General features: G+C 40.6%; 1 protein-coding gene and 1 pseudogene across 5 annotated transcripts in view; one reads left to right on the forward strand and one right to left on the reverse strand.

Annotated features, from left to right (window-relative positions):
* The window catches only part of ESRRG (estrogen related receptor gamma), a 635,624-nt gene that overhangs the window by 106,986 nt on the left and 515,836 nt on the right, over window positions 1-12,802 (forward strand). The window lies entirely within an intron of this gene.
* On the reverse strand, window positions 9,408-9,597 carry LOC130020214 (uncharacterized; annotated as a pseudogene).

The raw sequence follows: 12,802 nt of genomic DNA on the forward strand, positions 1-12,802 counted from the left end.
TCTCTCTCTCTCACTATTCCTGGGTCTCTGCTCAGCAGTGAGTCCTGATTGTTCTTGGGTAACCATGTGCAGTGTCAGGGATTCAAAACTGGGTCTTCCACATGCAAGGTAAGTGCTTTACCTCCTGTATACACACACACATTCTCTCTCTCTCTCTCTCTCTCTCTCTCCCTTTCTCTCTCTCTCTCTCTCTCTCTCTCTCTCTCTCTCTCTCTCTCTCTCCTTTCTCTGTCTGGCTCTGGAGGACTTCTTTTTCTTATTTATTATGGAGTCTCTAGCACTTAGAATAATGTTTGACTCAGAGTAATTCTCACTGATCATCTATTGAACATCTTGAAGCAAAGAAGAAAGGGAGGAAGACTGGAGAGAGAAAAGAATGAAGGTAGGAAATAAAGTTGGAAGGATCAAAGAAAGTCCAAGTAAATACTCCCTTGAGGTTGAGACAGCATTTTAAAAGGTAGTCTAAGAATATGATAGGACGGAAAAGTGTTTTCAAAGTCTATCTTGATTTATAAGACTGAAAATGTTCATTCTTCATTCTCCAAAGAGGAAGTCATAAATGGATTTTGACAATAATCCTTGCATTTGCTGATAATCTCAGGTATTGAGCTAAAGATAAGAATAATACCCTTGAATTTCCCAGTACCACAATAAGTGTCCCAGAGTTTGGTTTATGGTTATTTTCTTTCCCTTCTTCCCCAATTTGGAAGGAGAGAGCAAAGTTGTGTTAGGAATTAGAATGGGAATGGGAATGTATCAAAAACATTCTTCACTGGTATTGAGTGGTAATGGTTCTCTCTCTCTCTCTCTCTCTCTCTCTCTCTCTCTCTCTCTCTCTCTCTCTCTGTGTGTGTGTGTGTGTGTGCTTGTTATCTGTCTGTTGTCTCCTTTCTCCCTCTAAGCCATCCTCCAACCCTCTCCCTTAACTTTCATTGGTATTGAGAAATTGCATCTCAGCCTTATATTTTGGGGTGGTAAGAAATTTTCCTACATTAAAATAGCTTGTGTGCTTGTATTAGAGATGATGAAATTCCCTTTTTACTCTTTGCCTGAATATCCTGAGAATTTTATCTCTATCAGTTTTGAACTCATTACAGTTATTTTAAAGATTGAAAGTAAAAAAATTGTGGTGAATTTTTCAAAGCATTAAATCACACAGACAGAAGTAGAAGTTTGAAACTGGTGATAGGATTTATCTAGGACTTCTGGGGAAGCTCATCCTTCTCACTGATGATTATAAATAAGGTAGCATGGTGGCTAAAAAATTTACTTGGATAACATTTCAGATAACCAAATAATAAAAATAAAGTATGTTTGTTAAGCCAGTTCTAAGGCAACTATAGAAGAAACTTGACTTCACATTTCCTAAGAGGCTTATTGAAATTATACTATGGTCTTAAGATGAATAAACAGAATTGTAAATGATGGTATTAGAATAAACTTTAATTATAGCCATCAAATGCTCAGATAATCCTAATAGAAATACTATTAGATAAAACTGATGCTCTATACACTATTAAATTAATTGTCATTTTTCAGTTATAATTTTACTTTTCAATATATTTTCAAATAATTTATGTATTTATTCTTAGCAGAATAAATTATGGTGATGATTTAACATATGCTTGTTTTTCTATACTCTACTGTAGCTTATATTTTTAAAAAGTCAAATCATAAGCCAAAATAACTCTGTTGAATATTCCACTTGCTTTCAAACCATTCCAATTCAAATTGAACATACCTATGTGCATTCAACGATGTCCTCTGGGTTTTGGTGTGAAAAGAGTGTCAGAGAGACTGTATAGGAGTTCGGCATTTGCCTTGCATGGAGCTGATTCTGGTTCGATCTCCAGCACCACGTGATCCACTGGACAGCATGTACCCTCTGCCCTTACCCATCAGTATCTTTGACAGAACTGCCAGGAGGGCCATGAACCTGCCTGTGAGGCCCACCCCCCAAACAATAGCCATGAAAGCTAAAAGAGTGACCCAGTTCTTTCCCTAAGCATTTTTTATGTGCCAAAAGCAAACTGTTACATAGTTGGAGATGAAATATATATCTATGTATGTCATCATGGTTTATTATTTGATGATGAATTTGGTGCCTCACAAGTAGACCAGTTAAACAGAATCAAAGATTGCTTATCTACAAACCCACCTCTGCTGCTTGGCTTACAGATGCATGGGGGAAAATAAAGGAGCAATTTTATGTATCACTGTCCTCCCGTTGTTCATCAATTTGCTCAAGCGGGCCCAGAAATGTCTCCATTTTGAGACTTGTTGTTACTGTGTTTGGCATATTGAATACATCACGGGTAGCTTGCCAGGCTTTGCCATGCAGGCGAGATACTCTTGGTAGCTTGCCGGGCTCTCTGAGAAGGGTGGAAGAATCGAACTTGGCTTGGCCAGGCTGGCTGTGCACAAGGCAAACACCCTACCGCTGTGCTATTGCTCTGTCACCCCATTGATCGCCAGAGTTGATTTGGCTGATCTAGCTGGCTAGGCGGTTGTCCCCTTCCTCCCTCACTGCTTCATGTGCGTCGCTCCCGAAACTGTGCGTTCGGTCGAAGAAGACAGCCTTCCCCGAATAGAGACTGACTGGTCTCTGGTGGAGGGTATACAAGTAGCTGTGCTCCCCTGCTAGAACCTCCAAACAAGCTCTCAATTTTATGTAGAAAAGTTTTATTTGGGAGCTTCTGTTGACTTTTTTTAATGGCCAGGCACTATTTGCACCCCAATCCTAATATAAATATTCTGTCCAGGAGGCATCTGTGGCTTTTGGTGCTGGGTTTTCTTTTGAGCGAATTGCAACAACAGAGCTTTTTTTTTTCTCTCTTGACATAGCTCTTTTGAGAAAGAGAATGTTACTTCACAAGTCTTCTGTATATTCTGCCATCTGCTTTCATCCCAAGTCTCTTGCTCCTCTGCAGGGATGGCTCATGGATGCCAGAGAGAATGGCAAATCAGTTTTCTTGATTTTACTGCTCAGGTTGACCATTGAATTATACAAATCCACAGGAAATTTATCACAACAGGGGGAATGGACTCCTCTCTCAGTTTTAAAACTATATTTCCTTTGCTTATAGGTGGATGAACATGGAGAGTATCATGCAAAGTGAAATGAGTAAGAAATAGAGGGACAGATATAGAATGACTGCACTCGTTCGTGGAGTATAAAATAACATAATATGAGACTAACATGCAAGGACAGTAGAGACAAGGGATAGGAAGATTGCTCTATGATTAGAAGCCTTCCTCATAAGCTTGGAGAGAAGACAGCTGGGACATAGAAGAGATCACTAAGTCAATGATGGTTGGAGGGATCGATCGGGATGGGAGATGTGTGTTGAAAGTAAACAAAGGACCAAATATGATGGCCTCTCAGTATCTGTATTGCAAACCATAATGCCCCAAAGTAGAGAGAGAGTAAGAAGGAAATCCTCTGTCGTAGAGGCAGGGGGAGGGGTAGATTGGGGGTGGAGGTATACTGGGGAAATTAGTGGTGGAAAATGTACACTAGTGGAGGGAAGGATGTTAGATCATTGTATCACTGAAACTCAAACATAAAAGCTTTGTAACGGTATCTCACAGTGATTCAATTTTAAAAAAATGGAAAAAAACCCCTATATTTCCAGTCCCACTTAGGCTATTCTTAAGCTCTATGTCTTTAGACTAATCATAGAATCTTTCTGGTCTTGATCATCTTTAAAAAGAGGCAATTAGATGGGAGGAGTTCTTAATTTAGGCTTTTTGGCTGAAGTAAGGGGGGATGACTCACTTTTAAGATTTTTAAAAGCCAAAAGAATGTAAGACCTAAAAATCTCAACATGCGTAGACTAAAGAAAACATCTATATTTTGTTCTGTGTTGAAATTATATAACTTCATCCCCTCTCCTTTTATTTTTCTCCTTTATACAAAATTATGTAGGTATACTCATGATAAATTCTGACTAGCTATGATAAGTTGTTTTCCGAACCGAAGTGTAAGTCCTATTCTGAATCCCATGCTGTCTGAGAATCATATACAGAACTGTAGTAGTCCTGCAAGTCCTGTTCAGATAAGTTAGTTATCTTTGGCAGTAACAAGTCCTGAGTCCCGTTCACCATTTGCAGCTGAGTAATTTCAAAGTGATGTCCAATTCCCGAAGGCCACTCTATACCTCAATATTGTTGATTGCCCCTTCACAGTTAATGGAGCTAAATGGTCAGACAGCATCATTTGTGCAGATAAACAAATGTTCTGGGAGTAAATCAGTTGGTTGAGATACAGATTCATTTCAGGACCCACACAACCTTGTTTTCTTTCAGAACATGATATCATATACCCATGGTTTCCTATATTTGGGGAAATCTTGGCTTGGATACCATTTCCTCTTTATAAATTTGGGAGGTAATATATTCTGCTTTATTTTTAAGTCATCTTTAAATCTTGTGTGAACAGGCAGGATACATAAACTGGATAAAACATACCGCATTCTGCTTTAATTTGACTTTGAAGAAAATACTAAATATAGAGCATGATATGAAGGTCTTTGGGAGCAGGGACAGATCCCAAGGTTTTGTAAACCAGTGCTTATTATTGTGCTAGAACATAAATGGTCTTTAATTATACAAGACACTGGTCTTGGCTCTTGGGGCCATGATTCTCACATTAATTCTTTTCTCCTTTTAATGCTATTGACAGTCCATCCTTTTTCTATTCATTCAGGTTATTATGATTAAGAAGATAATTGAGTACTAATTGTGAGTTGTCTTATTTTCAAATTAGAGGTTATAATTCAGTTAATTATATTATTGGAATTAAGGAGAACTTCCAGATTTTTTAGACCAATCATGTAACTACTCATATGTCATCTGGCTATTGAGGTGGCTTTTATCACAAAAGCCAGCAGATTAAAAAAAAAGTCTCAAATCTAATCAAATTAAATGGGCTCATCTGGGTTAGCAAATACTTCTTTTGGTACTTTACACTTTCCAAAATATCATATTTGGTATGCAGTAGTCAATAAAAGATGGATTACTGATTATGAATATATTTAATTTTTGTTTAGTTGTTTGAGGCCTATTAATAGTCTTAATATTAGCCATGAGACTAGCAAATAAAACTTATATGTACACATCAATTTATGATTTTTATAGTGTTGTTTCTTCAAAACATAAGTGACCCAGATTTATTTTAATAAAAGAGAAACATGTTTTTGAATAAAATAATTTCTTCTTAGTTCCTTGATTTTCTCAAAGAAATAAGCCAACTACTATTTCCTTTGTTTTACAAAATGAGAAACTGAGGCTTGATACATTTAAATAACTTGCTCAAGCTAGTAAGTGGCAGAGCCATTATTTATGCCCACCAAAGGCTACACATCCTCTAATATTTCATATTGCTCTGGGTGAGTACAGTACAGTGTAGCACTGTCATTGTAGCACTGTCCTCCCATTGTTCATCGATTTGCTCGAGCGGGCACCAGTAACATCTCTCAACAAATTGTGAGACTTGTTGTTACTGGTTTTGGCATATCGAATACATCATGGGTAGCTTGCCAGGCTTTGCCATATGGGTGAGATACTCTCGGTAGCTTGCCGGGCTCTCCGAGAGGGGCAGAGGAATCGAACCTGGGTCATCCGCGTCCAAGGCAAATGCCCTACATGCTGTGCTATCACTCCAGCCCAGTACAAGTTGTTGGTAATTTCCAATACAATTTTTCTTATCTGGTTGTGATCTTGCTCCTGATTTTTACGTTGAATTTAGAAGTGGAAAGAAAGCATTTGAATAAAAACAGAAAGTTTCAAATAGTAATTAGCGAGTGATTGCAATATGTGGGTGTTATGAGATGGGGAACCTCTTGAGGGATGGTTCCAGGCAATAATTAGGGACTGATACTCTCTCATTTATCTGTGGATTGGAAACTCAATCGAAGCATAGTAGCATATGAGAGGGGCTGTTATGACTCTGCTCCTGCCCAGGTTGTCTGTCACCAGGAAGAGACCAGGGGTTGGTGCCTGAAGCTGTGGCCAGAGAAAGATTCTCGGCCTGGAAGAAGCACTTTAAGATGGCAGCTCCCTGGATGGCCAGCTTCTTTCCCCATGGGCACCCCTGTGGTTTTGTGGCTGCCTTCCCTAGGGTACGGTGTGTCTGAGAGTCAGCAGAGGCCGATGAGTTTCTTCTGACCTAGATTGGAAGTCGCATAGTGTAACCAAGACCAGACTGCTGACCTGTTGACAAACCCAGGATCACTATTGACCCGCAGTTCATGCACAGCACGGATGCTTGGGAAACAGTGTTGGCAGAGCTCATCCCCTCAGACACAGATATGGCACAGAGTTCATGGGCTACACCTGTCACTCAGGCTCTCATTTCAAAGATGACACTGAATGGAGGACAAGACTGACTCCAGCTTACAAGAATAGTTGGACATCTTCTGACTTCTTGAAATGGACTCGGTGATATTCTGGACAGTCTCTCTTTAAAACTCTTCTGGACTTGGCCTCGACTCCTTCCTTCTTTTGAAATACTCTGTTATGTAGCATCGTGATGAACTTCTTCCATTGTCCCAGTCTTCTCTTGAGTGTTACTTTTCCAATAAATACACAGAACCCATCCTGTTTAAAATTGCTCCTGTGGGGAAAGGCATGACTGAGCTTATGCTTTCCATACGGGAGGACCAAGTTTGATTCCAGGTTTCCCTGAACACCACCAGGAACAATTTTTGAATGCAGAGTTGGGAGTTTCCCTGAGTATGGCTGTCCTTTGTGCAATATTTTTCAAAGTAGGAGATGGACTGGAAACTTTAGGGTCTGGCAGCCTCAGGTCAATTGGGGGCCACTATCTGCTGGTTTACTTGAAAAAGGTAGATTTCTGGTTTGGGAAAGGTGCTGAGTTATTATTTTTTTTCCATTGAAAAGTTGGGCTACATAAATTTGGGAACCTTTGGTCCTGGACTCATACATGTGACAAAAAGTAAGTGTTCAACCTTCTCATGCCCCTAGCACAGAGTCGGTGTTCAACCTGCTCACACATCTAGCAAAGTAGGTATTAAACTTGCTCATGCATCTAGCAGAGTAGGTGGTCCAGCTTCTCATGCATTCAGCACTGAGTAGGTGTTCAAGCTTCTCGCACATCCAGCACAGAGTAGATGTTCAACCTTTTCATGCATCCAGTACGGAGTAGGTGTTCATCCTGCTCACACATCGAATAGTCATTCAACCTGCTTGTGCATCTAGCACAGAATAGATGTTCAACCTGATTGTGCATTAGTGTTCAACCTGCTTGTATATTGAGCACGAATTAGGTCTTCAACCTGATCACGAATCTAGCACAGAGTAAATGTTCAACCTGCTTTTCTATCTAGTGAAGGAATCATTCAGGAAGGCCTGCCCTACTAGGGTCTTTACTGCTCAAACAGGGAGCTAATTGTTAGACACAGACTGAGTGTCTGCAGAGTCTGTTCAGGTCTGACCAACTGAAGTGTGAACGTGCTTGATTTCTGGGAAAGATTTCTGTTATCCTGAAAGCAGCTTTCTTTCTACCCTCATCACTTCTGAGTTCTAAGCTGACAAAGACCAGAAGTAAAGAAACCCATTTCTCCCCAGGCCCATTCTTGGGGACAGGTGAATATTATTTAAGGGAGGAAATTAATTGAGCCATTCCTAGAGACATTAGGCAAATCGTTTCCCTCCAAGTTAAAAAGCGGCTTGGGACTATTAAAGTATAGGGTGCTGGCATGTACTTTATGACAATCTTAGCTTGTGACCTTACAGCATTTTCATTTCTCAGCTAAATCAAGATAGATCTAGAGGCCACTGCCCACCACACCATGCGTGGGTCCATCTTGACCATTCCATGCTTTCTGAGGCATGTGTATTGTGTGAGTCTCAGGCCTGGTATCCATCGTTGTGTGCCTCCAAAGAAGGGGGACAGATTGCCAGGCACCCAGTCTCGAGGGCTGAGTAATTGGTTAAAGTGTTGTCTTCCTTAATCCCGAACTTTATTTTTCTTCCTCTCCTCTTAACAGGCCAGGACAATGTCCCTACCTGATGCTTCCCTGGGAGTCAGTGTATCAGGAGACAAGGGAACATTTTCAATCTAGGAAATATCCCAGAGATGAAAACTTGATGGGGAGATTTTTTTTTTACACACTTGGTGGTTTTCTAGTATGGGCCATTTTCACTGTCTCTTGAGTGTGGATCTTAATCCAAAATGATGGGATTTATGTAAGGTGTCAGTTTGACCCAGGAAGATGCCCTGGGAAGACTGACAGTCACTAATCAACAATAATACCTTATTGTGAGTTGAGCCATAGCAACTGTTTTGATTTAATCACCTCAAAAGTTTGTCATAAAAACCACAAATTTTTACATTTGGTGCCATGGCTGTGATAAGCTTTCTATGAAGAGCAGCTTCCCAAGGAAAACAACTTTTTAATTGTGACAATAGAAATAGAAACAATAAAATGTGCACATGAAGTTATATTGGAATAGCAGAACAACAGAAAATACTGATGTGGCTTTGGATTTTTCCAACACTTTATCTAGGCAAAATATGTCATTTTCAAATTTTACTTTTCTGCTGATATTGCTTCATGAAACGGGGATCATCAAAAAAGTAGAATATAATGGTTCCTTGTTGGTAGGAAGACCAACCCAGCCATGGAATAGAATAAAGCATGTAGTTATTATTTGAAAGTTCACTTTTAATTTTGTTTCTCTTCGTCTTAACTTTTTGCCATCGCTGTAAGTAGAGTTGAAGATAATGTTGTTTGCTATTCATTAGATAAATCTCTTTTGCATTTAAGGTCTTTAGTTTTTCTAGATTTTTATCACCAGAAACAACGTTTGCAAATAGGGTCTTCATTTCCAGATTTTTGTTGCTTCCACTTGAAATCACAAGGCTTCAAGATATGAAAATTAGCTCCTTAGGAGGAGGTCTGATGTCCCGTGACCACAGCAGCAGTCATTAGGGAGGGGATCAATCCTGGAAACAAAGATGCTGTATTCATGCAAATACCTCTAGGGATTAATAAGGGAGCAGAACTGAGCACCAGGTAACAGAGCTAGAGGTGCCATGTTTTTAGAGAAATGTTGAAAGCACCACAAACATATGACCTTTATTGTCTTAAAGATAAACAAAGTCTAGGAAAATGATAATGTATTGATTTGATTTCTTGGTTGTACCACTGACATAAGTAGTATATCCCTCAAATTGCTAGTTTGGCCTGGCAAAGTCAAAACTTGATGAAAACTGTATCTGGAACCCCCCTGAATTCTTTGCCATTGAGACTCCTATAAGTGTGTAGAAAGATGGCATTCTGGGGGGAGAAATTCTCCTCTTTTCTGAGAGAGGGGTGCTTAGGAGACTGGGAAACCTACCTGTAAAGTTTTGTGACCTCACCTTTTTTTTTGGGCAAGAAACCATTCAGACTGCATCCTCTCCCTCTTCCAAGGGAAGAGAAGAATGATCATCAGTGGTAAGGCAGTTGCAAAAGCAACATGCTCAGGAGAGGCTGCTCTGGCTCTTCCTCATGGTTTTGGGTGCTTTACATGATCCGAGAAACTTCTCTAGTAATGAGCTATAGGAATGATCCCAGAAAATATAGTCTTTTCATCTGTAATTCTTGGCCAACAGGGTTGATGGTTCAATGCAAAGGCATAAAGTTGTGAGAGAGTCAGTGAAGCCCTGAGTTCCAGGGGTGCCTTCTAACCCTGGTGGCTCTGGGGATCTCCTGGCTACACGTGGGGATACTTGGGGTCCACTTGATGCTGGGGATAAAACCTGGCTTGTGCACATGCTGAGTCTGCACCCTGTACTACCTCTGTCACTGCCTCAAAATTCTCTCTTTTATTCAAATTACCTTCAATTTGAATAAGATAATTATTTAAATTTGAATAAGGGTCATAGTTTAGGGCCCAAATGAAACATCATTCCTTCTGGGTGAAACTGCACCTCTGAGCTCCTACGACATCCCCATCAGAAAGCCTTCTAGGTTGGGTTTGAAGTAGAACATCCCCCCACATTGTCTCCCTTCCTGTTCAAGCTTGCTGCTCACTCTTCTGCTGGACGTCCAGGGAAGCGGTGTGTGTGTGTGTTGCTGAACATGGGGTCTCCACATGATGTCCCAGAGGTTCCCTCCAGGATCCCACTGCGTAGTGCCTGACAGGAAGGAGCTCCTGAGAGGCATGTGTTCAAGTGTAATCAAAAGGGGCTCCTAGTACAGAGGAGATCCATTTAGAGCAACTTAAATGGCACTGAGAGTCGGTGGCAGTGTAGCCCAATGACAAAGAAGATTTAAAGAGCCCTGCATTTATTATGACTTTCTCTCTTTAATTAGGCCTGTCCTTAATATTCTGCTGTTGAATATTTTAATGTTTTTCTTCTCCACATTTTTGGCATTTTTATGATGTGCCATTCCATTCTAAATGGGCACATGCCATAATGCTAGCTAATTCTATTGAGAAAAAAAAAGTCATCATTCCCCACCCCCATTCAGTTTCCTGTGGCTGCAGGCCAAGTCACATTCTTACTTTTGACTCCCTTCTCTCTGGTCCCCTTGCAGATGATAGAGGATGTGCTTTACAATGAGGAAGAGTCTACCCCGAAGAAAAAACTTAATGTCTGCACTTGAAAGTCTCCTTGAGGGCCAAAGGTTGTTCTGACAGTCAGATCCCTAACCTTGCACTTTAATGCTGCTTTGCATTGGGTGGTTGGGCTAATGGATGGAGGAGACCAGCATTCAGACCCAACTGTGTTGGACTCAATGCTATTATCTTGCAAGTAGAGTGTTGCTTTATGTTGATTGCAGTGTCAAAGGGATGAAACTATATGTCATATTGTGGATTGGAATCAACTCCTAGATCTGCTCCTTTGGGGGCATTCCATGATATTTTCCTCTTTTAAAATTGAGGTAGCATCTTTAAAATAGTTTTGAAGTCGTTATTTTATAGTTGCAGAGTTACAATACCTGTTCCTCCACTGGTGTTTGAAGATCTCCCCACTGTCACCCCACTGCCCATTCTGCTCTTTGCTGCCACTCACATTCCAGTTCAACTGACCCTGGATCAGGATTGGTTTCCATAAGGGATTATTTAATGCCTTTCTTTGTTTCGTTACACTCTGCATATGGGTGAGATAATGCAGTGCTGATCTACTTTTCTGATTCACTTCACTTAGCATGATACCCTCCAGCTCCATACAAGTTGCAGCTAACTCTTCCAGGGGTCCCATCTCTATGAGTGTCTTCATACTCTGATGACAATGATGATACCTACGCAGTAAGTCTTGGGTCTTAGATCTGGAGAGGACCCACTTACCTCTTGTCACTGACAAAACCCAACAGTTGTCAGTTGTGTTGATACTTGTGTTCATGGCTTGTAGCCTGGACTCCACTTGAATGAATGACTTCAAAGGCAGTGACTCCATAACCCATTATCCATCCCCTGAGCTATGTAATCCACTTTAGAGATCCCTTCTAAGGCGTCTGTGGTGGCAAATGGAGTTATTGGGCTCAGAAATAGGCTAGCATTTAAGAAGTCTCAGAAATGCACTTACACATTGCAGAAAAAAAAACAATCTTTGCAAGGAGTAAAATACCCATGAAAGAAATGATTCATTTTATTGGAGCAATTAAAACATTGGCTCCTGGTTTCCTACTTTGTGCTCACAAAGTAAAACTATATTGGGGAAATAGTGATATTTACCTGGAGATAAAATTGAGACTCTAAGGAAGATGAAAGTCCTTTTTTTTATTCTGAAAGAAAGTAACTGAAAAATCTGCTGTAGGTTATAATTCAGGCAGAACCTCATCATTATGGACCAGGAGCCAGAGTGAGATCATTGTAGAACATGAGCCAGAATGAGCGCAGTCTCTACCCAATATTTTTTGAGGAACAAATGTAGCCAGGAGTGAGTCATTCAACAGGGTACTTCGGAAGTGGAGGGTCTTGGATGTAAATGGGCGAGACTGCGGAACAGGAAAATCCATCACCTTCACTTTAGCCATTTCATCATCATCACCAGGTAAGTTTACAGCAATTCACTTCCCTGAGTGGGGTCTGTGTCTGACTTCACGAATGTCCACACTGTAGAGATGATTCCTGCAACTCAGGAAGGCTGGAGATCTAGCATTCTCTGCTCCTAAACTCCCAGGGATATAACTGTCCATTCTGGGCTTGCAAATAAGTAGGATAAAAATAGCATGGGAACTGATTCTGCTGTGTGGACTTTGCTCCTTGCTTTGATCTAAGAATGCTCAGGTGGAAAGAGACTGAAAACTTGGGTTCTGTGGATGAAAGGTAGGAGGATGGAGAGGGAGGGAAGACTGATCTCTCACTTCATTTGATATTCAAGATAGGTTTGTGTGGTAGCATTGGGTTCCAAGAAGAAAGTAGGATTGAAATATTGTGTAAGGGCTTGCAGTTAAAGATTGCTTTGCAGATTGTTTTAGAGGATGAATGAAATCCCTCTATCTGCCTATCCATCCATCCATCCATCCATCCATCCATCCATCCATCCATCCATCCAACCACTATTGAGTTTTTGCTGTTTTCTAAAGAACCAGGAGTGAATAATAGAGCTTCTGCTCATGTGGAACTTAGAGAGGTAGACCTAATAAACAGCTGAACAAATAAATAGGTAAAAAGGCAGCAGGTTATGAAGTAGCCAGGTAAATGGTTATGGGTGGTGGCAAACGTGCTATTTTTAGAGATGGTGACGAGAAGATATATAGTGGCAAGGGGGAGCATCCTTGGTGTAAGGGGGACTATAATGTAGTCACTCGCCCAATAAAAAGCTTCCAGAACAGTGCCCTGA

The sequence above is a fragment of the Sorex fumeus genome, unplaced genomic scaffold, assembly GCF_029834395.1.
Source record: "Sorex fumeus unplaced genomic scaffold, SorFum_2.1 ptg000010l, whole genome shotgun sequence".
In the NCBI taxonomy this organism is placed as follows: domain Eukaryota; kingdom Metazoa; phylum Chordata; class Mammalia; order Eulipotyphla; family Soricidae; genus Sorex; species Sorex fumeus.